The sequence below is a fragment of the Microtus oregoni genome, unplaced genomic scaffold, assembly GCF_018167655.1.
Source record: "Microtus oregoni isolate MIOR12 unplaced genomic scaffold, Mior012 000036F_ref0000092, whole genome shotgun sequence".
Classification (NCBI taxonomy): domain Eukaryota; kingdom Metazoa; phylum Chordata; class Mammalia; order Rodentia; family Cricetidae; genus Microtus; species Microtus oregoni.
Genome location: NW_024543095.1, coordinates 10,985,969 through 11,009,681, shown reverse-complemented (window position 1 = coordinate 11,009,681; position 23,713 = coordinate 10,985,969). Strand labels below are relative to the sequence as shown.

The window sequence follows — 23,713 nt, the reverse complement described above, 5'->3', positions numbered from 1 at the left end:
GGATCATCCTAATGGCCCTGTCTAGCTTCTATTGAAGCATCCTAATGGATCTATCCAGCTTCTATTGGAGCATCCTAATGGATCTGTCCATCTTCTATTGGTGCATCCTAATATATCTGTCCATCTTCTGTTGGAGCATCCTAATGGCTCTGTCCAGCTTCTATTGGAGCATCCTAATGGCCTGTCACTCACTTTACTGCCATTGGCATTGTGTAAATATCTTTTGATCATCCCTTACTCTTGCTTAAAAATTTCACTATTGTCTCTTCTTTCTTATAAAACAAAAACTTCAAGGTCCCACACAATGCCCCTGTGGTGGTTTGAACGAGAATGTCCCCCATAGGCTCATGTTTGAATGTTTCGTCCCCAGCTGTTGGAACTATTTGGAAAGGTTTAGGAGACATGGCCCTGTTTGAGTAAGTGGACCTTGAGTTTTCCAAAGCCCACACCATTCCAGTTGGCTCTCCCTCTTCCTCAAGGCTGTAGTCTCAACAAGCACGCTCTGTTACTACCTAATCACCACACTTGCCTGCCTGCTGCCATGTTCCCTGCCATGACGGTCATGGACTTACCTATCCTCCGGAACCATGAGCCTCAAATTAAGGGCTTCCTTCATAAGCTGCCTCAGTCATGGTATCTCTTCACAGCAATAGAACAGTAACTGAGACAGCCCTGACCTAGAATCTCAGTTCTAGTGAGGACGAGACCCGTGGCCTCCTCCGTCTGTTCATCCCCCGCATTCTGACTTTCTCTCCCCCTTTCCCTACTACTCATCTCTCCTCTTCACCCTTCTCCAGTTCTAATGTCTGTATTGTCTCCCCCAAAGCCACATTCAGAACTCTAGAACTTTCTCCTACAGTCCAAGGGGATCCAATCCTTCCTTTTTTTGAAGCAGTGTAGGACTCAACTGTAATGAAGAGCATGATTTTCTGCCATTGTCTGATGTAACGATTCCATTTTCTAAGTTTCTCATAAACTTCTTGAATAAAGAGGCTGTTTTCACTCCCCATACTTCCCACAGCACCCATTCTAAGCTCTCACACAGACTAGCAGCTCAATAAAAGTGCATTGACAATGAATCTGCCCGAACACTGTCACCAGTATTTATCACTCAATCTCTCCAATTTAATTAATTGCTAACAATTAATTCAGTGACCCAGTGTCTAAAAACCTGGTAATCAACAATCATGGGTGTGGAAACTAAAGGAAAAAGAATTGGCTAGATTTGAAGAGTAGAACAAACGATTTAATATTCTGTCTGGCCTCAAAGATTCCAGAGCTAGAGTCACAAAGCAGGGTGACGCGCAATGACTTAGCTCTTGAGTCTATGCAGAAACTTCCAGGGTTTTATTTCAGTCTTTATTTTCCTTCAGCCTCTTTGGGATGCACTCTAGAAACCCCACAGAGCTTGCTCACATCTTTCTTCTTAACAGAAAATTTGTCTCTGATCCCCTAGCATCTACTGGTTATCTGCTTGGGGATCCATGCTTCTGGGCCATTCCTGCTCTCCAAAATAAAGTGTATTCTAAGCAGTGAATGAGCCAAAAATTGCATGGTAAACTAAACACACAAAACCAAATTGCTCTGCCCTTTGAAAGCTAGCCCTTTATCCTTCAATCCTTCCTGCCTGGCTTAGGGTTTTCCCCAGCCTGCTATGTAGAGATGGATTATCTGTTAACTTGGATGTGACATTCACATGAAAAAGATTCCTACTTGCTAAGATCTTGTGAATTCGGTTTCCTAGCTTTTCATGCTATTTTTTCAGGCATGGTCTCCTGGAGATCAGGCTAGCCTTGAACTCTCCGGGGAACCTTGACTCTTGCCCTTCCTTTCCACACCAACCTGTCCTGGGATTACAGGTATGGGCGACCACACCTGCTTCTTCTAAACCTATTAAGTGTGGGGTGATTCCTACTCATAAACATGCTCTTAGCGATGGACAGACCCCCAAGATCTGCCCTGTGGGGGGCAGCAGACAGCACGGACCTCTGCAACCTTTCCCTGAGCTTCTGAATTAAAAAAAGAAAAAGAAAAAGTAAATAAAACACATAGGTGCGACACATCTGGAAAATCATTGCAGTGGTAAAGAGTATTTGGATTTAGCTGAGCAGTGGTAGTGGGCCGCCTTTAATCCCGGCACTCCGGAGGCAGAGGCAGACAGACAGATCTCTATGGGTATGAGGGCAGCCTGGTCTGCAAAGAGAGTTCAACAGTCAGTGCAGCACAGAGAAATCCTGTCTTGAAATATCAAAAAAAAAAAAAAAGTATTTGGATTTGTAGGAACATAGAGGAGCTTGTTCTTTGCTAATTCAGGAGCACACAGGATGAGGAAAGATGAGGAGTTCAAACCCCACTTCACCTGTTTCCTCTGTCTCGACGACGTTAGAGTGTTCCCAAACTATTCCGTATTAAAGATTAAAAGAAGACCTATGGTTTCTGCTTAAAAGTCACTTGATTTCCTACCCAAGCTTCACCAAAAAAAAAAAAAAAAGTCACTTGATTTGAAGTAGCTCTGATGATTACTAATCATCCCCTATGGCCTTTACTATCAAAGGTGGATGTTAAGGATGTTAAGTACCAATTTCTCGCTGATCACCCTGGCCCCCCAGCTCTACCTCAGGAGGGCTTCAACACTTGGTTAACTCTACACTCTGCGCCATTTCAGTCAGGATGTAGTGCAGACTGTGAATAAATTGGTAATGAATGAATGAACTCATCTCAGAGAGATAAATGCAAATTTAAAAAAAAGGTTCAAATGACTTCACCAAACCCTAAGATCCTGTTTTGATAGATAAAAAAAAAAAAGACTGCAGAGTGCCAATTTCTTCTACAAATATATCAATTACAGAATCTAATGTCCTTGCTTCAGTCTCCATGAAGGAGGGGAAGCTGAGGTTTCAGTATAGAAGATCTGGATTAAAATCCCAGGTCCTCCACCATTTCTTGGGTCCGTGATATAAAAGCTGGCTGACCTTGGGGAAACTGTTTAAGCTCTCTAAGGCCAGGTTGACTCAGGCTTTGGTGTAAGTCTCCAGCAGCCGGGGTCACTGTGCTTTGCGATTCTGCCTAGAGCAGAGTTGGAAGGTCGAGCCCCAGGCTGAGCTCAACAGAGAGAGATGAAGGAGACAGTGAAGCCTGGATTGTTCTGAGGAGTTAACACAAATACCTTCAAGGGTAAAGACCACACATTATACTTCTGTGGTCCAAAGCACCTAGCTCAGAAACGAGCCTTGCTCAAGTACTGGTTTCTACCGCAAGAGCAAGAATAGGGAAGTTGGGGGGCTGGAGAGATGGCTCAGTGGTTAAGAGCATTGCCTGCTCTTCCAAAGGTCCTGAGTTCAATTCCCAGCAACCACATGGTGGCTCACAACCATCTGTAATGAGGTCTGGTGTCCTCTTCTGGCCTGCACACATACACACAGACAGAATATTGTATACATAATAAATAAATAAATATTTTTTAAAAAAAAAGAATAGGGAAGTTGGGGCTGGAGAGATGGCTCAGCGGTTAAGAGCATTGCCTGCTCTTCCAAAGGTCCTGAGTTCAATTCCCAGAAACCACATGGTGGCTCACAACCATCTGTAATGATGTCTGGTGCCCTCTTCTGGCCTGCAGGCATACACACAGACAGAACATTGTATACATAATAAATAAATAAATATAATATATAATAATATATATAATAAATATAAAAAAAAAAGTTCCGGGTCAATCCATTTGACCCTGCAAAGGAAGCCACCAGCATGCAGGCACTCGGCATCCACTGGCCTACACAAGAGATCAGAGCTGGCTTGGGGCTGCCTGGGTACCTACCTATCAGAGGTACCAAAACATCCCTTGAATGAGACTAAGAGAGTTTAGTAATGATTTGGGGGGTTATACTAGATATACGCTTGAAAAGAAACAGGTAGACACCAAAAGGCTTTTAAGACCGAGTCTGGTTCCCTTAGGGGCTTTTGCTGTGGGCCACGCAGTGGGAGGCCAGAGCTGAGTGACAGCTGTACCAATGGCAGAGTGGTGGGGGATCCTTGCTTACCCTCATGCAATGTGATCCAGCTGTCTCTGGAGCCCTGCTGACACTTCTACCAGCCCATCAGCTCCTACGATGACGTCAGCTCCTATGACCTATATTAGCTCGCTATGCCCTCTGGGGCCACTCCCTCTTCTAGTTGGAGTCTCAGAAAGGCTGCTGGGTGGCTTCACATGTCACTACTGCCAGCCATACGTTAGCTGGCACGATTTTACTGCTTCTGGCCGTTAGTAATGGAACTAGCTAATGTCTTCTCGTCTCTGGTTCACAGAAACTCAAACTAAACTTTATAGTAGCTGGCATATGTGATCCAGGTGTGTGAATAATCATAGCCCATGCATGTCACCACGCACATGGGATCCAGGTGTGTGAATAATCATAGCCCATGCATGTCACCACGCACATGGGATCCAGGTGTGTGAATAAGCATAGCCCATGCATGTCACCACGCACATGGGATCCAGGTGTGTGAATAAGCATAGCCCATGCATGTCACCACGCACATTCATGTCACATCTTCTTCCTCTCCAACTTATATTCAAAATAAATTTTGAAATTTTATTATTTTTATTTTATGTGTATGAGTTGATTTCCCCACACACGTGTGTGCGCTATGTGCATAGCGTTATCTGTGGAGGCCAGAAGAGGGTATCACAGTACCTGGAGCTGGAATTACAGAGGGTTGGGAGCTACCTTGTAAGTGCTGAGAACCGAACCTGGGCCCTCTGCCACCACAGCAAGTGCTCTGAACTGCCATCTCCTCTCTCTAGCCTAAAGATATTTTCTTACAAAGGAAAATACTTTGTTGCTGTTGTTTTTTTCAAGACAGGGTTTCTATGTGTAGCCTTGGCTGTCCTGGAGCTCATTCTGTAGACCAGGCTGTCCTTGAATTCTCAGAGCTCTGCCTGGTGAATGCTGGGATTAAAGATGTATGTCCCCACTGCCCAGCTCCAGAAGGATGCTTCTTATCTTCGTAGTCTCAACTCACACACCCCTTTCTTTCTCAGGGACGCCTGCCTGATTCTCCAAGGCATAATTAGCCAGGCTGTCTTCTGTTGTGTTCTCACGCCACAGCGTTATTGCCTTCCTGATGGAACCATCACAATACTGTAAGTCAGCATTTCTCAACTGGTGTCCAACGTGAACTCACCCTGTGAGTCTGTTCCCATTTAGGGGGCCGAAGAACCCTGCCACAGGGGTCACATATCAGATGTACACATACCATTCATCACAGTAGCAAAAGTAACCAGGAGACAGTTCTATGGCTGGGGGTCACCACAACATGAGGAACCATATTAAACAAAGGAAGGCTGAGAACCACTTCTGTAAGCCTTGCTGGTCTTTCTGCACCTGTTGTACCTATCAGATGCTGGGTTTGGGGTTTGGGTATTGAAACTAGGTCTGGCTGTGAGCAGTAGCGGCCATGAACTCACAATGCTCCTTCCCCAGCCTCTTAGTTAGAGGTCCCTGCTACCATAGAGCTTAAACTTTTAATTTTTTCCTTTTTATTTACTTTTAAAATATTTTTATTTATTCTTTGACAATTTCATACATGTCTATAATATTTTTTATTATATTCACCTCATTATCTACTCTCTTACCCTCTTAAAAACTTTAATTGACCAATTACAAGTGTATTATAGTTGCATATGCTTTTAGATTCAGTGTGATGTTATATTTTCATACAATGTGTATTGATTAAATCAATCTAGTTACCATGTTCATCATCTCATTTATTTATTATCATGTATGGTAGGAACGTTTGAAATTAATCTTTAACAATTTTGGCGTGTGTAGCAAGCTGCATGGTGTCACACCTGATGGAATGTATAATCAACTCCTATGGCTAAGGCTTGACCTGTGCTATGATCACTCAATGATTATCAGCTGCCTGCATATGGGTGAACCTATGGGCAGTGCCCACCTGGCAGTTCGGGGTTGGCAGCCCATGCCTACTTAAAGGCTGGGAGAGGGTTTGCCCAAGGAGAGAGAAGAAAGAGAGAGGAAAAAGAGAGAGAGGAGAAAAGAGAGAGAAAGAGAAGGAGAAGGAGATAGATTGCTGTGAATAAAGTCCTGAAAACTGCTGCAAGAAGAGCTCCGGTGGTCGCGTCATCCTTGCGGACAAGGTAGAGCCGTGACAAGTGGTGGCCTCGTATGGGGAACCTCCAAACCTCTCTCCATGGAGCCCAGAACTTACTGCAGTCAGGGGGTGCACCAAATAATCCTCAAGGTAAAGATTGGGGATCCGCGACAAAAAGCGGGTTTTCTGCTCTCGCCGGTAGAAGAAGGGAGAGTGGGGGTAATAGGGCCGCGACCAAAGCGGACGGTTTAAAGTCAGAGCCACGATCAAAGTGGACGGTTTAAAGTGAGGGCCACGACCAAAGTGGACGGTTTAAGAATGGGATTTTAGAATGGGCGCTTCAACATCACACCTGATTTTTCTGGCTGTTACGGAATGCTTTGGAGAGGTTTTGGCTAAATGTGACACAATTGCTCCTTGGTTTGCCGTCTCTGGCAATCTTAATGTGTCATCCTGGGATAAGCTTGGTAGAGATCTGGATTTTGTCACTGAACAAGGTATGCTAAGAAAGGAAGTTATATTCATGTGGTTTGAATTACCGACACCTCCAGAGTTTGCAGTGGAGTGTGAGCAGCTGCGGCTCCAAGGCCAAGCAGCATTGAGGGTCCACTAAGCTGCAAACACCAGGACCTGCCTCAGGGCATAGAAGCGCAGCACGCCCCCCCCCCCCTTGCTGAGACCTGAGTCCTAGCGCAACAGGAAAATGGCAGTAGATTGTAGTAAATACCTTTGAGAATGCAATGTCCCCGCTCAGCAGAAAGTAGCCAGACAGACAACGCGACAACACCCAAATTTCCTAAAACGGTTTTAAGCGCGGGGGGGGGGGGGGGGGGGGGGGGGGGGGGGGGGGGGGGCTTCAGAGCAGAAGCAGGATCAGCTGGGTTGCTAGGGAAGCCAAAGAGGTGCACAAGGGAGGTGTCTTCCATGCACTCAGCTGACAGGAATAAATGAGCCATGGGAGTATGGCAGCTGGGGTATGTTATTTAGGGGACTGCTGAAGGAGCAGTGGTTTCTGACTGCTCCTGGGGTCATGGCAAAGCCACTCCTAATGACAGGAGCAGGCAGAGGAAAGCCAGGGAGGGGAAAGCAAGATTGTCTACCCTTCCCCTCCTCTGTGCTGGCCCCTCTGCTACCAGTTCTGACTGCCCTTGCTGCTGCCGCAAGCACAGCCGTGGCTGTGGCAATTGGCTCAGCTTGGCTGTGAATGGAAGTATCTGGGGCTGTGTGTGATATGAAAAATTTAAAGAATTTAAAAAAATTTAAAAGAATTTTAAAAATTTAAAGAATTGTCTAGCTATCTTATAGGTCTGGTGAATTCGAACAACAACTGGAAAAGTTGTGAGTGACAATTGTGACTGCAAATTCCACACGCATGGATACCAGCCTGGCAGAAGAACTATCTTCCTGGATCACTCCATGGATCATCTGAAGGAGTGGGCGGGATAAGAGCCCTAACAGGCTTAATGGTGCTTGCCTCCCTGGTATGCCTATGGTGCATTTGCCACATAAGGTTTCACAGCATAGCAATGCAGTTATGATCATTCAGGCCTTCACGGTCTTTGAAGCAGGACAGTCCCCTCAAGCTTGGTTATCTATATTTGAGCACAGGATGCGAGGCTTGCGCACTGCACTTGAGGTAAGCATACATCAGCCTCAAGAAGAGCAAGTCTGATTGCATGTGGGTTGGTGTCTAGCTCCCACCTCTGTAAAAAGGCACCAGACAGGTCTAGTGTTCTCTGAGTGGATGACACCTGGACAAACACTAGTACATGTTCCATTTTTAACAGAGATCAGACCTCTACTCTTACCTGTGGCTTTACAAAACAACAGGGGGAACTGTAGCGAGCTGCGTGGAGTCACACCTGATGGAGATGTATAATCAACTCCTATGGCTAAGACCTGACTTATGCTATGATAACCCAATGATCATCAGCTGCCTGCATATGCGTGAACCTATGGGCAGTGCCCACCTGGCAGTTCGGGGTTGGCAGCCCATGCCTACTTAAGGGCTGGGAGAGGTTTGCTCGGAGAGAGAGGGGAAAAGAGAGAGAAAGTGAATAAAGTCCTGGAATAAACTGCAGTGAGAAGAGCTCCGGTGTGTCGCGCGTCATCCTTGCTGGACGAGGTGGGGCGTGACAGGCATGTACAATATATTATTTACTATGGCCAATTTTCTGTTCAACCGATCTTTCTTTTAAAAAAAAACAGTTTTAAATTGTCAAAAAAAATACGACAAATGAGCCATCTGGTCTTCCTGTCAGAAACCTGCACACTTGGACCAGTGTCTCCCCATCCTCCCTCTGTACCATCCATCCCCAGGCTCTAGGAACCCCCATTGTCCTCTCTGGGACTTTGACCTTTAGACCCCACTTCTAAGAGAGGCCATGCAGTAATGCCCTTCTGAACCCCGTGCATTTCACAGAGCGCCACCTCTTCCTACCCTGGTGTGCTAGATTTGAAGCCTGAGGATAAATCATCTCCTCCTACACAATTTACTCAATTTTAAGAAAAAAAATTAGATTATCATGTACTTTGGATGCTTTGGTATTTGGGGTGTGTGTACATTTATACATGTGTGCATGGATGTGTGTACATGTGTATGTATGTGCCTGTGGAGACCAAAAGTTGACATCTGGTGTCTTCTTTAGTTGCTTCCCACCTTATCTTTTGAAGCAGGCTCTCTCACTGACCCAGGAGCTCAGATTGCTGTGAGTGTCTGGCCAATGAGCCCCAGGGATCCTCCTGCCTCCGCTCTCCAGCTCTGGGATTACAGGTGAACACCGCTGTGCCTGGCTTTTTACATGGCTTCTGGGGATCCAAATTCATGTTCTCATGCTTGACCCTTGCCCACTGAGCCATCTCTCTACCCTGAATGCTCAGACATTTTATAGGATACAAAATTTGCTTGGGTTTTGAAGATAAATGTGTTCATGACACTTATCCACAGTCCTCTGTCACTGGCTGTATCTCTCAATGTGTGCTCACCCTTATGGCTGATAATTTCTTTTCCTAAAAAAAAACCACACGGAGTTTTATTTGTTCATATTAATAGCAAGGAGACCTGTTCTTTTTATTTCATAATGAATTGAAAAAGAGAAGACTTGCCAAGGGGGAATCAATAACATTTACCTAAATCGTAAATTTTGTTTTTTTTTTTAAAGTCCACTATTCAAATATATAGACAAGAAGTCTTGCATAGGATTATGGTTTGCTAGAGAGCAAATGCTTCTTTGTACTAAAAGGTTATAAATACATTATGTAGAGCCAGGTGTGGTAGCACGCATCTGTAATCCTAGTGCTCAGGAGGCTGAAGCCAGAGGATCAGGAGTTAAAGGTCAGCCCAGGCAAACCCAGCAAAAAGTGGGAGGATATATGATATATACATATAGGAATATGTACAATATATGCAAGCTTACTCTTTGAAGCCTTTATAGTACCTAAGAAAATTTAAATTAATAATAATGTTTTAATTTATCCAGTGAAGTGTCTTTGGGACTTTATGAAGTCACCAAGCAGAGGGTTAGACCAATATTAGGATTTTAGTTAGGTATGTAAGGTTAAGCACAGCCAAACGGAAACGAACCAGGTGGGCCATTCTATGCAAACCTTGCTTTGCAGAGCCAGTTTACAAAAAGAATTACACGAGGACCACAACTCAGGCTGAGATGCTGAGGGCCTAGCCCCCTGCACTCTCTTTCCTGCTGGCTGCAAAGGACTCACTGGAGCTACGGGATCCAGAAGGAGAAAAAGAGCAGACCTGAGAGGGAGCCATGTACCAAAAGGGCTGACTCCAACCTGATTGCCTGCAGCCCACAGAAAACATATTGTCTGAAATGTAAGTCCTCTTACAGGTAGTTTCTGGACTTACCTCGGTTTCCCTTGTAAGCCAGCAGCCTTCCGCCTGGCCCCATGTGATCTGGATAATGTGACTTTTACAGAGCAGGTTATTTAGCCAGTAATCCCAGGCTGAGTCAGGGGAATTTCTCTTATTTTAACTTTTATTATTTTCATCTTCTATAGTGCTGGAGATTGATGCCAGGACCTTGTGCACGCTAGATAAGCGTTCTACCACTGAGTTACAGCCTCACAGTCTCAGGCTGGGATCCTGCGGCAGAGGCAGTCAGAGCCAGGCATGGTGATTCATGTCTGTGGCCCCAGCCTTTTGGATATGGAGGCAGGAGGATTGGGAAACCAAGGTCATCCCTGGCTACACAAATTTGAGGTTGGTTTGGAATATCTAAGTCCCTGTCTCAAAAGCCCAAAGCCAGGGCCAGTGAGGTGGCTCAGCAGACAAAGGTGCTTGCTGTCAAGTCTGAGGAGGGACTCATATGGCAGAAGAAAAGAACTGGCTTCCACCAAGTCCTCCGACTTCACATTACACCTTGGTGCATACACCAAAATGTAATTCTTTAAAAGCCAAGGTGACATAGTTCCCTGTCCTTTCTGGTCTCTGGGCTTTGTTGATGCTAGACCCCCAAACGCTGGATAGTCTCCCCCCTCCCCAAAACTGAGCTAGCTCTCCAGCTTCTGGAGTCCGTCGAGGTTCAGAGTGTCACTGTTCTCTGGTTTTCACGACCTGTCCTAGTGAAGTTGGGTCCTGATTTTACAGTTGCTCTTTCTGATTGTGTTGTTTTGTTGAGACAGGGTCTCACGAAACTCGGGCTGGCCTTGAACTCCTGGGCCTTCTGCCTCAATTTCCCAGATGCTGGGATGATAGGTGGGCACCACACCTAGAAGTCCTGCTTTTCTGGGTTGCCATAGCATCTCTCCATATTCTTTTTTTTTTAATTTATTTATTTTATACGTATTGGTGTTTTTGCTTCATATATGTCTGTGTGAGGGTGTTGGATCCCTTGGAACTGGATTCACAGACAGTTGTGAGCTGCCATGTGGGTGCTGGGAATCGAACCCTGGTCCTCTGGAAGAGTAGTCAGTGCTCTTAACCACTGAGCAACCTCTCCAGCTCCTCTCTCCACATTCTTATGATGGTGCTTATATCAAATAATTAATTGATTTAAATGCCTCTTTATAGATTAGGACTTCATATAAATCAGGGTGCCCACAAATCTTCTGGATTACAGGAAAATTTTTAAGCACATTTATTTCTTCTGGGACAGGATTTAGAGCGCATACCTGTCTCTCAAAGAGTCCATAATTACTCCCTCAAAAATAATTGAGGTGCCACTGCACTAGACTGTGGGTTCCTGGAAAACTGAGTTCCTTTCTCAGGGTTTCTGTCTGAAGATGCCCCTGTTTGTTGAGTGAGAAGTGTTTGATGTTTGTTGTTTATTCCAGTAAAGATACATAGTGAATCCACTTCCTCTGCTCTTGGTTTCTTTTTCCTCTTACGGTAATCCCCCTGCCTTCGTTTCCCATCGCTGCAATTACAGCATGTGTTTCCATTAGGCTGGATGAAAGCAAAGACGGGCAAGGATTTCTGACAAAATACTGACAGTGTTAGACGGGTGGGGTGAGGGATGGGGGGGCTCTCAAGCTTTAGTTACTCGTCTTCATTACATTGTTTATTTGCTTCTCAAATGTTTTCATTTCTACATTTTTTAATTTATGGGTGGTGCGAGCATCCCACTGCACACTGTGGATATCAAAGGACAACTGCGAGAGTTGTCCTCTCCTTCTTCCACATAGGCAGCTTGGTCTTGGGTCACCAGACTTGGTGGCAAGTGCCTCCACCCGCCAGGCATCTCACAGACACGAGTCTGTTTGTCTTATAATAAGCATTGAGTAGTTTGAATTTTAAAATGAACTATTAAACTGGGGTTTTTTCAACTATTTATCTTAGATTATTATTTTATATGTGTTTTGTCTGTGTATATGTTGTCCACCATGTGTGTGCAGTGCCCACAGAGGTCAGAAACAGGTTGTCAAATCTCCTGGAACTAGAGTTACAGATGGTTGTAAGCTGGCATGTGGATTCTGGGAAATCAAACCTGGATCCTCTGGAAGAGCAACCAGTGCTCTTAACTGCTGAGCCAGCCATCCCTCCAGCCCCATGTCCATTTACTTTTTAAGACAAATGCTGACTCTATAGCTCAGGCTGAGCTAGAATTCATTATGTAGTCCAGTCTGACCTGGAACTATTAGCAATCCTCCTGCCTCATTCTCTTAGTGCTGCTGGGCTTATACCTGGGCAGGGCTATTTTCCTAACCATGTCAACATTTGGCTGCAAATCTATTGAGTTAGTTTTGTCATCCTGGGAAAGGTAAGAAATCTTTGGGTTAGGCAGATAGGCCAGTACTTACTATGCAAGCATGAGAACCTGGGTTCAAATGCCCAGCACTGCCCTCCAAAAGCCATCTATGGCCCCAGTGCTAGAAAGAGATGGGGACAAGCAGATCCTGGAAGCTCATTGACCAGTCAACCTAACTGAACCTGAGTGCCAGTTTCAGTGAGAGACTCTGTCTCAAAGAACAAGATGGAGAGCTAGGGGCTGGAGAGATGGCTCAGAGGTTAAGAGCATTGCCTGCTCTTCCAAAGGTCTTGAGTTCAATTCCCAGCAACCACATGGTGGCTCACAACCATCTGTAATGGGGTCTGGTGCCCTCTTCTGGTCTGCAGGCATACACACAGACAGAATATTTATACATAATAAATAAATAAATATTAAAAAAAAAAGATGGAGAGCTATAGAGAAGATTCCAAGGCTGACTTCTGGCCTCCACGGAGACACTGGTAAATGTACCTGCGTGTGCGTGTACCCACACACCCATACACAAAACACAAATCCAAAATACAAGTTCACTAATGTTGGTAAGTCCATTTCCTCAACTATAAGTGGACATTACATGAGCTGTATAGTCCATAGAGTTATTATGTGACAAAGCCAGAATAAAGTGGGGGCTCAGAACATACTGGATCAACACCATCTTTCCAGAGGGTGTTTGCAATCCCCAAAGACATCCCAAATAGAACTCAAATTAAAACAGTCGTTCCTTGTCAATATTACAGGTAAGCATTCAAACATACCATAAGATAAAACAGTTTAAAAGGATAAAAAAAAGATAAAGCAGTTCGTTCCTTGCCAATATTATAGGTAAGCATTCATGCATGCAGTAAGAGTCGGACGTAGCACATGGTTTATAGGGTGGCTATTGTTTCTGACTGCCACCTAAAGGAACTGTTGTCTAGTTGGCAGTTCCCAATCAGAGGCCTACAAAGTTATCCCACTCCATTTTTATAGCATGCTTCTGTTCCCGGAAGGATCAGTGTTCGGCACCACACCGTCCATTATCTGTGCTCCCACTAGAAACAAGGTCTTGGCCGTTTTCACTCACCTTGCGCCTCGTCTCCAGGAGGAGACATCACATCAGGTTTTGGAAGTCTTCTTCCTGATTACTTTAGAGCGTCTATAAAAGACAAAACGCCATTGACAATGACAACTGCCTTATGTTCTCTACCATCCTTCCCCCATTTAATTGTGTGACAAAATCTTACTATATTTGTATTTCACTGTTAAAATTCTCTAATGGTTCAAACTCATGTCAAGTTAAAAAAGAAAAGCAAGTCCTTGTGTCCCTTTCCTTCAGAGCTCAATCCCTTCAGAGTAGTAAGTTAGACTCCACTCTAAAGGCTCACACATTATAAGATAGAATGCACTTTATAGCTGGACCACTACAGAATGAACTGGGGGCTTTGCTCCATCAAGAGTTCAGAGCAAGTTCAGAGCAGTTGATCTGACCCTAAAATACAGCAAGCCACAATCTAAGGTTGCTCTCTCAGTATCCCATTCTAAAGTCTCAAAAGGCTACTTCAAGTGACAGGTGAAACGGGTTTGTCAGGAGTTTTTCCACTGAGGGCTAATCGAGATGATCTGTCATAAAATTAAGTTGGAATTGCCTTGGGGAACGCTATGTGGTTTGTATGTTTCTGTCAGCAGGGTGGCCGGTCCCAAGGCAGCTGCTGTTTAGAGTTCATTCTCTGAAGCTCTGGGGATTCAGCTGCACACTCCACCCACACGAGGACAGTTAGGACAGCAGTCACCGTGGCTAAGGGACAGAGAGGCTGGAGGGAGGGAGAGGAACGGGGACAGGGACCCATGGCTGAGTCTCCATCATCTGCTCAAGAGTGAATCTGTGTTTCATGCCAGCTCGGCTTGCTCTTTTTTTTTTTTTTTTAATTTTTCCTTCAATTTTGAAGTTCCTTAAAATTTTGCCTTTGTACATGGTGCTGTGCTCTGTTCTAAACGCTTGGAAGCGGCAGTGCCAAGCCTGATGCTGATCTATCACACACAGCTAGTGTGGCCCAGAATGGATACTTCTTCCTCCAACCCCTAGTTCCTGCTCATTATCTCTGGTAAATGACTATATGACCTTTCTCCCTCATGGTTAGCTCAGCCTCAAGTCCAGGTTTTTATCCATGGGACAAAGAAATAGTGAGACTTTCTCTTAAAAAGAGAAAACACCTCTTCTTCCCATTCCTCCTTCCTGTTGGTTGAATACCAGCGAGCTGAGCGGAGCCCTGGTAACCTTTCGGACTAAGAAGCAGCGTGCCAAGCATGAATCACACAAAGGAACCTCAGTCCCTCATCAGAGTTATGGGGCTGGAGAGATGGCTCAGAGGGTAAGAGCACTGACTGCTCTTCCAGAGGTCCCGAGTTCAGTTCCCTCATCAGAGTTATGGATTCAACACCTCTGGATTTTATAAGTCTCCATTTTGCTTACTTATTTTTTTAATAATATGAGAAAGAAATACCTTGTTATAAGCTTTCCCCATCATATACAAATGAACCCAATCCTTACCGATATGCTAACCTCCCTCCCCAGGAAACTATCTAGAAATAAGAGCAGCTATTTTAATTCTGGAACATTTTCTCAGACTTCTTCTGAGCCGTGCTTTCTAGTTACTAGTGCTGGGCCGTCTACTCTTCAGTAGTCTAGTGTGTCCCTCCAGCTCTCGGTTTTATCCCCCCCACCCCACCCATCGCTCATGTTTTACCACTCGTTCATTGGAGCTCTTTAGATAAAAACTTGGGCCACTCTTGGAGGAAAAGAAAGAAAGATTGACCAAAATTAAGATTTCCATTTCTGCCAGGCATTGGTGGTTCACGCCTTTAATCCTAGCACTCGGAGAACAGAGGCAGATAGATATCTGTGAGTTCGAGGCCAGCCTGGTCTACAAAGCAAATTCCAGAACACCAAGGGCAACATAGAGAAACCCTGCCTCAAAAACCCACTAGATAGATAGATAGATAGATAGATAGATAGATAGATAGATAGATGATAGATAGATACCCGTTTCTTTGTGGATTATAGAAAGACAGAGTTCCTTAAACTCAACAGTATTTATTAAGCACATGTAGTGTAAAAGGTGTGTGCATGGTGGTGAAAGATTCTTAAAATGCTGCCCCTGCTGTAATGGACCCACAGGGCAGTGTGAAAAACAGAATAAGTTCAGAGGACACAGGATGAGTTCCAGCTTCTGGAAAATAGGCTTTGAACTCAGCTTTGCAGGAAATGGTAAAAAAAACAAACAAAACAGGATCACAACAGAACAGGTGAGGCACAGGTGGATGCGGGGATCCTGGGGAGCAGGTAATGGAGTAGAGGGTCCATCTGGGCAGGCGGACGGGGGCTGTGGATATGCAGTTGGGGGTTGGAATGCAGAAAGAGAACAGAGTCGCTGAGGTTTCTAAGCAGAGGAGCAACAGGTCAGGCTTTGGGTAAGCGGATGGCTTGAGTACTAAGTGGAGAGGCCAGTGAGGAGGCCCCTTTAATAACCCAGGGAAAAGATAGTGATGGCCTGAATTTTGAAAGCTACTATTAAAAAGGAGGGCACAGATAGAAGTGGCTGTCACTGGTTCCTATGTGAGCTGAATGCCTGCTTTGCTTAAGAAAACCAGTTAGACTCTAGCACAGACTCAGAAGTAGAAAATATAACAGTAACAGATTTTACAAAATAAAACTGACGGGAACTGAGGAACTAAAGCTGGTTGAACACACTGTAATAATGAACTTCTTATATGTATAATATTAATAGAGATAGCTTTATTTTTGCCAAATGTCATTTGGAAATGCGCTATGCCCAAAGACAGGATAGGTGGCCACAAACAACCTTCATAAAGACAAACATGGTTGGGAGTGGTGGTACATGCCTAGAATCCAGGCACTCAAGAGGCTGAGGCAGGAGGACCTACACAATTTATAGGCCAGCCTGTGCTACACAGTGGGTTCAAAGCCAGCCTGGGATTCATAGGAAAAGTCTTTCTCACCTTCACCTTCCCCAAGTAAAAGAAATACAGCTAGAGCTAGAGGCATAGCTCAGTGGTAAAATGTTGACCCAGTGTGTGCAGTGCATAGCTTGGTGATAAAATGTTGACCCAGTATGTGTAGTGCATAGCTTGGTGATAAAATGTTGACCCAGTGTGTGCAGTGCATAGCTCAGTGGTAAAAAGTTGACCTAGTATGTCCCGTGCCCTGGGCTTATTCTTGAGCACTAGAAAAGGGGTTGGGGGATTCCAAAGAAATATGGTCATCAGCTAAATAGTGGAAGGGCAATTTACACAGCTGGATCCTCTCTCTCTCTCTCTCTCTCTCTCTCTCTCTCTCTCTCTCACACACACACACACACACACACACACACACACACACAGAATCCACTTCGCAGCCTAGGCTGGCCTTAAACATATGCTAATCCTGCCCCAGTTCCCCCAGTGCTAGGATTCCATCCATGCATCACCATGCTACCTCAGTTCCTTCCACACCTCACAAGTGACCCCTACATCCATCTTTATGGACTCTCTCTAACCACCCTACATTATATAAACAATCCAAAGGAAGGGGACTTTTTAAAGAGCATAAAAATCTTGAGATATTTGTTTCTTTGTTGCTCACCCAAACCATGCCACCAGAGCCTGGGCGATAAGAAAAGGAATTAGCATGGACCCTTACATAACTTTGAGTTAAGTAGGTCCCGAGGATGAATCCAAGATAGGCACTTCCTGGTCTTAAGAGAAACCCTATAGATGTCTCCAGATGGACAGATTTGAGCACTGACCAGCGCCACATTCTCCTCTATTGTCTGATGATTCCAAGATCACCTTTTTATCAACATGGCAGGAACCAGCAAGACCAAACTCTCCAAACTACTAAACAGAAGAAAATCCTCTCTGCTCCTGAGCAGCGTGTGCCCCGTTTAGCTTATCTTATTTGGGGCACTGTACATGCCTTTAAAACAAAATGAAGATTTTCTTTTTCTTCAGTGACAGTAAAGTGGTTTCTAGAGCTTTCTCCAGAGGCACAAGTGATTAATCAAGTCCTAGGTGCCTGACCACAGCAATGCGACAGATGCTGGTTACGCCGCCCTTCGGTCTTAAGCAAACTGGGTGCCTGGGGGAGGGGCTAAAAGAGGACAGAAGCAGCAATTTGACCCTGTCCCTGAGAGAAAACTAGAGTCATTATCTTAATGATTTTTACATTTTATAGAAATTCAGAAACTAAAAAAAAAAAAACATTAGACAAATCATATGCCTGTCCTAAAATCAAAGTCAAATGTTCTTTTTAAAAAACCAAGGTGTCCTCCCTCTACAATCCCAGCATTGGGGAGGTGGCAGGAGAGGCAGAAGTTCAAGGTTACCCTGCCTACTTCTATGGCTTGAGGTCAGCCTAGAATACGTGAGACCCTGTCTCAAAAACAAAATATCAATGTCTTCATCTTGCTGTCTGTGTATGTCTCTCTCTCTCTGTGTATGGCAGGGGGGTTATAAATTGGATTTTCAAACTACCTACAAATCTGAAATTGCATGCAAAAATGTTTCATTTTACTTTTTCTTGGTTTTTTGGTTTTTTGATTTTTTTTTTTTTTTTTTTTTTGGTAGGAAGACTACTTTCCAGAGATCCTTGGAACTCTCTTTGAGCCCCAAAAACTAAGAGTTGAGTTACTGTTATTAAGGGAAGTATTAGAGGTGACTAGAAGAACCAGCAGAGGGCTCTGACATTGCCTAGGATTTCCAGGTGTCTGGCCACACAGAGGTGTAGGACTATGGAGAGGGGAGGGGAGGGAGGGATAGAGAATATGGGAGTCTTCTCACTTCTGCTCCAAAGAAATCAAGTAAATACATATGAAGTCTTTGCTTGGAACTTCTCTGCTAATGCTTAGCTTGAAAACATTTCCTTTCTGTTTGTATTAAAAGTTAATAGTAGGGTTGGAGGGTTAAGAGCTCTTGCAGCTCTTCCAGGGAACCGGGGTTCAATTCCCAGCACCCACAGGGCAGCTCACAGCTATCGCTAATTCCAGAATCCAACATCCTCATACAGATACACATGTAGGCAGAACACCAATGCACATAAAATAAAAATAAGTAATTTCAATGACAGGAGCTGGGAATATAGTTCAGAGGTAGGGTGTTTGAATAGGTAACACCCTAAATTTAATCCCCAGCACTGAAACAAAATTAATAACAATATGATCTTCCTTTCAAAATCCTGAGTTTTCAAACACTCTTTCATAGTGATGGATCAACAAAAATAGGAATCCTAATTAGAGTTCGTGGAAACAGTTTGGGGATAAAGGTGTGAAAATTCTTTCTCTGATACAAATTTCTGGTCATTTATGTTGAATCTTTCCAAAGTCACCTTCACTGAAATATCAATATTCTGCGTGATGTGACTCTGTACTGAAAGGAGCTACTTGGGGAAAATAGGAGCACAAAGGCGAGTCTGGACGTCCATACACTACTGCCTCAGCGTCACAAAGTGTGTAACGGCAGCGCCAACTGTTAGGGCATCACAGGAAAATGCATGTCACTGCAGCGCCAATTGTTAGGGCATCACAGGAAAATGCATGTAACAGCAGTACTAACTGTATGGACTTAGAAACTTTCCAAACTTGTAAGCTTCTGAGTGAAATTAGTTTTTGTCATCCCACCCCGAGCCCCCGTGAACTGTTTAGAAATGTTTCACAGATACCTGCCTCTGTGTGATGAACTCATGCACATACATGCTCAGTCTGTTACTGTACATAGAACACTGAGCTCTGACCAAAACTCCTCTCCCTTTCTCTTTGTCAAAGAGGCATAAACTAACCATTCACCATCGCTGATCGTTTTCATGCTTTAATTATTCTTAATCCCAAAGAGGCATACGCATGTTGACTTAACGCTGCCGTGTGAATCTAGAATTCAAGCATCCTTTCTAAAACTATTGTTAAAATTTAACCCAGCTTCCACTAAATATGAAAATGTACAGAAGCACTTCAGTCCCCAGGCATCTTGTGAGCTGACAGCCTGCAAAGGTAGCTTAGACATAATATAAACATTAACCAAGGAATGAATGGCTGCCTTACAAACTCTAGCTCCTGAAGTAAAAGTTACTTATTTGAATGTCTGCTCTAAATAATTTTTTGAAAATAAATGTTACTATATTTTGAATTCGAATTAGTACACCACAGATAAAGACAGGTGGCTTTTATCCTCTTATAAAAATATCTTCCCTTCCCACGACTCTTGAGGCGTGCACTTACCTCATGGTGCTTGCTGTGGTTAGCTCATCCTCAGACCAAGGCTTATCTGGACTGAAAGATTCCAGAAAGAAGCGGTGGGGAGGATCGCCTTCGCTAGAAAGGAGACTGTCATGCGCTAACAGGCTTTTAAATGAGGGAAACTAGTGTCTCTTCTAATTACATAAGCTCCAGGTCAACTAATCAAATAACTGAGCGGGAGTCTGCTTTCCAGGGGTGCGAGGAGGAACACTCCTCAGAGGGACGGCGTCGGCACCTGAGAGAGGCTGAAAACTCACACACTGCAGAGTCCATATCTGAAAAGGGAGACCCACAGCCTGATACCTTAGATACACGGAAGAAAAGTCTAAGGAGAAATGTAGCCCACTGGGCAAGCACACGCTTTCAGAGTATCCCCAGATGTTCTGAACCGGCCTTGGCTGGCCCCAACACCACCCTCTCCACCCTCTCAAATCGCAGCACAAGAGTAAGAACTATTCATTTAAAGCAACACTGGCTAATCCGAAGCAACACATTCAAAAATATCTAATTTTTACTGTATGCTGAGCACTATAGTCTTCTGAAATTAATAACAAAGCTATTATGAGAAAATAAAAATATTATTATTATTACTGAAGTGTTAAACTTCAAAAGCTATTTCTTTTTCTTTTTTGTAATTTTACTATTCTTTTTATTATTATTTTATTACTTGAAAATTTTAAAAGCTATTTCAACCCAAATTTATATTAGTACACCAAACAAATTTTATGTCCGTAACATTGAGAAACACATTTCCAATATTTTAAGTAAAATATGGCACATTTCATTAAGTGAAATATTACTGATTTCAACACTTTTTTTCTTTTTGGCCAGTTTTGGAATAGTTTCACACAAAAAAATCAGATTTTTAATGTAATTTTTAAACTATAGAATGACTTAAACTATTTTGATAATTTTACCATTCAAATTATTTCATTTTTCAATTGTACATATTTATAGGTACAGTGAAATAATTCAGTAATGTAGGTCTCGTGCTTTTAAACATTATTTTATCTGGAAAAGTAGCTTTCTGGGGCCTTGGGGTGTAGCTTAGTTAAGACTGCTGGTCACAGGTTATATTACTACAGATTTATATTTTAGAAACTGAGGTATAATTCATATATTGTACATAAAATTGTCCCTTGGAAGTAAATAATTCAGTATATCTTAGTATATGTTTGTTTCAAAATTCCATGCATGCGTATATGTGTTCTGCTCGAATCCACCCCCCATTCCCTCCCCTCCGGCTCCTCTCCTGTTGCCCCCCCATTCCCTCCCCTCCAGCTCCTCTCCTGTTGCCCCCCATTCCCTCCCCTCCAGCTCCTCTCCTGTTGCCCCCCCATTCCTCCCCTCAGGCTCCTTTCCTTTTGCACCCCCCCATTCCTCCCCTCAGGCTCCTTTCCTTTTGCCCCCCATTCTTCCCCTCAGGCTCCTTTCCTTTTGCACCCCCCCATTCCTCCCCTCGGGCTCCTCTCCTGTTGCCCCCCCATTTCTCCCCTCCAGCTCCTTTCCTTTTGCCCCCCCCCATTCCTCCCCTCAGGCTCCTCTCCTGTTGCCCCCCATTCCCTTCCCTCCAGGTCCTCTCCTGTTGCCCCCCCATTCCCTCCCCTCCAGCTCCTCTCCTGTTGCCCCCCATTCCTCCCCTGGGACTCCTCTCCTGTTGCCCCCCATTCCTCCCCTCAGGCTCCTCTCCTGTTGCCCCCCTATTCCTCCCCTCCAGCTCCTCTCCTGTTGCCTCCCATTCCCTCCCCTCCAGCTCCTCTCCTGTTGCCCCCCCATTCCCTCCCCTCCAGCTCCTCTCCTGTTGCCCCCCATTCCTCCCCTGGGACTCCTCTCCTGTTACTCCCCCCCCCCATTCCTCCCCTCCGGCTCCTCTCCTGTTGCCCCCCCCCATTCCTCCCCTGGGACTCCTCTCCTGTTACTCCCCCACCATTCCCTCCCCTCCGGCTCCTCTCCTGTTGCCCCCCCCCCCATAGCTTTTCCCTCATGTGCTCTTCCTCCCCGCCTACTGAATCCTTGGATGTGCCTGAGCATAGGACCATCTATCTACTGGAGAGTGAGGCTCTCTCAGGACTGCAACCCCGCGGAAAAGCGACTGTGCTCCTGCAGCAGCCATCTTTTGCTAATAGCTCCGCAGTTAGGGCTCTCAGGCTTCATAAGCCCCTCCTCAACCTTTGCTGGGATTTTCAGCTTTTTTTTTTTTTGGTCAGGTATTTATGTAGCCTGGTCTAGCCAAAAAAATTACTTTGAACTTGCAATTCTCCTACCTCTACCTCCAAAATGTTGGGATTAAAGACATGAGACACCGTTTCAGACTTATTACAATACTATGTAAGAGTAATCACCACCTAATGCTGGAGTACTCTCGTCATGACTGGCTTTTTTTATTTGTATTACTTTAAAATTTATTGCATAAGAATTCCATATGTGGGCTGCAGAAATGGCTCAGAGGTAAAGCTCACTGACTGGTCTTCCAGAGGTCCTGCGTCCAATTTCCAGCAACCACATGGTGGTTCACAACCATCTGTAATGAGATCAGGTGCCCTCTACAGATGTTCAACCGTACATGCAGGCAGAACACTGTATACATAGTAAATAAATACATCTTTTTTAAAAAAGAATTCCATATGCATATAAAGGGTATTTTGAGCATATCCGTCCCCAGCTGCCCATTTCCCTCCTCCAACTTCCCCCACTCCCCCACCAAAACCCCTCTCAGCTTTATGTCTTTTTTTTTTTTGGTATGGTTTTATTTTTTGTGGCTTTATAGAATTTTTTATTTAAATATATTTATTGAGCTCTACATTTTTCTCTGCTCCCCTCCCTGTCTCTACCCTTCCCTCCAACCCTCTTCCAGGGTCCCCATGCTCCCAATTTACTCAGGAGATCTTGTCTTTTTATACTTTCTACTTCCCATGGAGATTAGATCTATGTAAGTCTCTCTTACTGTCCTCATTGTTGTCTGAGTTCTCTGAGATTGTGGTTTGTAGGCTGGTTTTCTTTGCTTTATGTTTAAAAAACACCTATGAGTGAGTTCATGTGATAATTGTCTCTCTGTGTCTGGGTTACCTCACTCAAAATAATGTTTTCTAGCTCCATCCATTTTCCTGCAAAATTTAAACTGTTGTTATTTGTTTCTGCTACGTAGTACTCTATCGTGTAAATGTACCACATTTTCCTTATCCATTCTTCAGTCGAGGGGCATTTAGGTTGTTTCCAGGTTCTGGCTATGACAAACAAAGCTGCTTTGAACATAGTTGAGCACAAGTCCTTGTGGCACGATTGAGCATCCTTTAGATATATACCCAAAAGTGGTATTACTGGGTCTTGAGGAAGGTTGTTTCCTAATTTTCTGAGAAATCGCCACACTGACATCCAAAGGGGTTGGACCAGTTTGCATTACCACCAGCAATGCAGAAGTGTTCCCTTTTCCCCACAACCTCTCCAGCATAAGCTGTCATCAGAGTTTTTGATCTTGGCCTTTCTTACAGGTATAAGATGGAATCTCAGAGTTGTTTTGATTTGCATTTCTCTGATGACTAAGGATGTTGAACATTTCCTTAAGTGTCTTTCAGCCATTTTAGATTCCTCTGTTGAGAGTTCTCTGTTTAGGTCTGTACTCCATTTTTTTATTGGATTATGTGATCTTTTGGTGTCCAATTTCTTTTTTTTTAATTTATTTATTTATTAAAGATTTCTGTCTCTTCCCCGCCACCGCCTCCCATTTCCCTCCCCCTCCCCCAATGAAGTCCCCCTCCCTCGTCAGCCCAAAGAGCAATCAGGGTTCCCTGCCCTGTGGGACGTCCAAGGAACCCCCACCACCATCCAGGTCTAGTAAGGTGAGCATCCAAACTGCCTAGGCTCCCCCAAAGCCAGTACATGCAGTAGGATCAAAAACCCGTTGCCATTGTTCTTGAGTTCTCAGTAGTCCTCATTGTCCGCTATGTTCAGCCAGTCCGGTTTTATCCCAGGCTTTTTCAGATCCAGGCCAGCTGCCCTTGGTGAGTTCCCGATAGAACATTCCCATTGTCTCAGTGTGTGGGTGCACCCCTCGCGGTCCTGAGTTCCTTGCTCGTGCTCTCTCTCCTTCTGCTCCTGATTTGGACCTTGAGA

At 44.4% G+C, this 23,713-nt stretch overlaps 1 protein-coding gene across 8 annotated transcripts in view; it reads right to left on the bottom strand.

Moving 5' to 3' along the window:
• Positions 1-19,774, bottom strand: part of Arhgef33 (Rho guanine nucleotide exchange factor 33) — an 87,343-nt gene extending 67,569 nt beyond the window's left edge. For 5 of the 8 annotated variants that reach the window (XM_041630947.1, XM_041630948.1, XM_041630951.1 and 2 more), the window contains exons 1-2: positions 19,586-19,774; positions 13,405-13,476 (exon numbers count right to left, since the gene is read on the bottom strand). The gene's annotated coding sequence lies outside the window, so the exon portion shown is untranslated. The remainder of the gene's footprint in view (positions 1-13,404; positions 13,477-19,585) is intronic. The other 3 variants (XM_041630945.1, XM_041630943.1, XM_041630944.1) reach the window with 2 other exon arrangements.
• Between the last annotated feature and the right edge of the window lie 3,939 nt (positions 19,775-23,713).